This window comes from Cydia splendana, chromosome 5 (genome assembly GCF_910591565.1).
Source record: "Cydia splendana chromosome 5, ilCydSple1.2, whole genome shotgun sequence".
NCBI classification, from domain to species: Eukaryota; Metazoa; Arthropoda; class Insecta; order Lepidoptera; family Tortricidae; genus Cydia; species Cydia splendana.
Window position 1 is genome coordinate 13,456,466 of NC_085964.1, and position 2,541 is coordinate 13,459,006.

At 36.6% G+C, this 2,541-nt stretch overlaps 1 non-coding gene across 1 annotated transcript; it reads left to right on the top strand.

The window, feature by feature from the left end:
* Positions 1–999: 999 nt before the first annotated feature.
* Positions 1,000–1,091, top strand: Trnai-uau (transfer RNA isoleucine (anticodon UAU)). Its single transcript is given in 2 exon segments — positions 1,000–1,037; positions 1,056–1,091. It is a non-coding gene; the product is annotated as a tRNA-Ile (tRNA).
* The last annotated feature ends 1,450 nt before the right edge of the window (positions 1,092–2,541 follow it).

Genomic DNA, 2,541 nt, shown 5'->3' on the forward strand with positions numbered 1-2,541 from the left:
TAATCATTTCGCCGAGCACTAATCGAATGGCCGCGAGCCGCGCCACGTGCGCTTACGGCCATTATACTTGTACCTACTGTAGGTACCTATAGCTCCACTGATAATGATAATAGTACGTTTTAGTCTAATAACATGGTCAGCATTTGAAGATAACAATTCCATGTGTCTACGGTTGGTAACGTTGAAACTCCCTCATACGAAACTATGATTACCGTTCGTGTTTATGAAACAAAATAGATATAATTAGGTAAGTAGTTGTATTATTGTTAATAAAAACGCCGTGAGGATTCTGCCCTCACGCACAATAACTGTATGGTATATTGGCAAACCAGGTCGAATTAATAGGAAACGGTAAACGATTGAATTAGGTTTCGAATATCACGTAGGTACGGTTGTAATTGTTATGTTATGGATTAGAAGACCCTTAACCACGAGTATTATATTTAATAAATATTTAAAGTTAAATACGAATTTACGTAGGTATTTAAGACTATTTTATGTTCGGAATTTTTGGAGGTAAGTACCTCTATGTATAACAATATACTTATAGTGCGTGACATAGATATATACATATAACCTAACTATTAATAATCTAATATGACCTGCAGGTAAGTATTCCTTTTAAGCAAAAAGATTAAAAGTTTAATTTACTCAATACAAAGATAGTACGTTAATGACACAGAACTCAGAAACCTTATAAACCTATCTGATCTACCTCAAGACGGCGGCAAATGTACAGTTACTTCGGTTTTATTTCAATTAGATTAAAATCTTGTACTTACCTATCTTAATTACTTAATAACATCTTAACTTCTACAAATACCATTACATTGCAATTCTAAAACACGTAACTTGACGTTAAAAGCAATATAATTTACATAATTTGAACGCGCACGCCATATAGTGACGGCATCCATTGATACAGAGGAGGCAGGGACGGGTCGAGGGAGGGAAGGGAGGCCGTAGCAGCTATACCGTAATTTCGTGAGTCAGCCCGTCGCTCCAGTGGCGCAATTGGTTAGCGCACGGTACTTATAAGACAGTGCTCGTGAGTAATGCCGGGGTTGTGAGTTCGAGCCTCACCTGGAGCATATTTTTTTAGTACACGAATTTGATAATATACGACTTGTTTGTTAGTTTTTTTATTTTTTTATAAGGTTATCATTTACTGAGATAAATAAAAACATAAATATACATAAAAAATATAGCCTTAGATCTTTTATTTCGCAGATATATGTATATTTAGATTATTGTTAAAAACATTGTATGCCGTGGGTAACACTAAAATACTGATACTTACTAAAATTGTCGAATTACCTGATTTGAATAATTGTTAGCAGTAAGTAAGTATCTTCGCTTGGCGAAATTCTAGATTTTAATAGTTAAGGATGTTTAACAATTAAATTGAACGAACGCCTAACAACGTAAAGGATGACTCGCGCAAGACCGGGCCAGAGGGGCTACCGCAAAAACCGAAATTCGCAAAGTGCGGGGATCTTTCTCTTTTACTCCAATGAAGGCGTAATTAGAGTGACAGAGAAAAATGCCCGCAATTTGCGAACTTCGATTTTCGCGGTTATAGCCCAGGGCCGGGCCGGAACTTCCGGCGCTTCGTTTTCTATGGAAAGAACCACGTGACCACCGATCAGCCGTCATAGAAAATGACATGTCGGACGTTTCGGCCCGGGCACGGCCCGGTCTAGCGTGAATCATCCTTCACATAAACCCGCCCGGAAGCTAATCTTAATTTATGAGGATCTTTTCTTATTTTCTAATGACCTAGTTATATAGACATGAAATTATTCCTAATAGGTACAGTCGACGTCAAAGATATGTTTACATTTTTCACCTTATTACAAAGGGGTAAGGTGCAATAGTGTAAACATATATTTGACGTCGACTGTACAATATACGAATGAAAATTATTATAATTTGTATAAGTAAAATACTAAGGTGCTTTATTATTAACAAGTTCGTGAAAGAAAATACTAGTTTAATTAAATAAATATATGTTATACAATTAAATAGTACTATGAATAAAATTAAAGCCCCCCTGGCTATTTTGTATGTAATATTGACAAACGACAATGTCTAATAAAGTCACACATATTAACAAAGTGCGGCCCGCGTCAACTTCGTTAACTACCATGTGGCCCTTGGCTGTTAAAAGGTTGCCAACCGCTGCCATACGGCATCTAGAAGGTCATATAAAACGACTATAGCTCAACGTGCCCTCGAGCCCGATTCAGATTTAACATCTTGATACGGTTTTGATCTTATTTTGATACCACCTTGAACATCGCTCACGATGATTGGTCCATGCGAAATGAAGTGACAGTTGATGCCGGGATCGGATACCGCTATGTTTTGTATGGGAAAGAAACGGTATTATTACGTTCTTTGTTAATTATTTCATTTCTAATTGGGCAATCTAATAATACGAAGTCGTTACCTAAAAACACAAATGAGTTCTACATTTGGAGTATAAAATTATTCGAAATATACGGTTATTTCGAAGATTTTGCAAAAAACCGGTTCCGA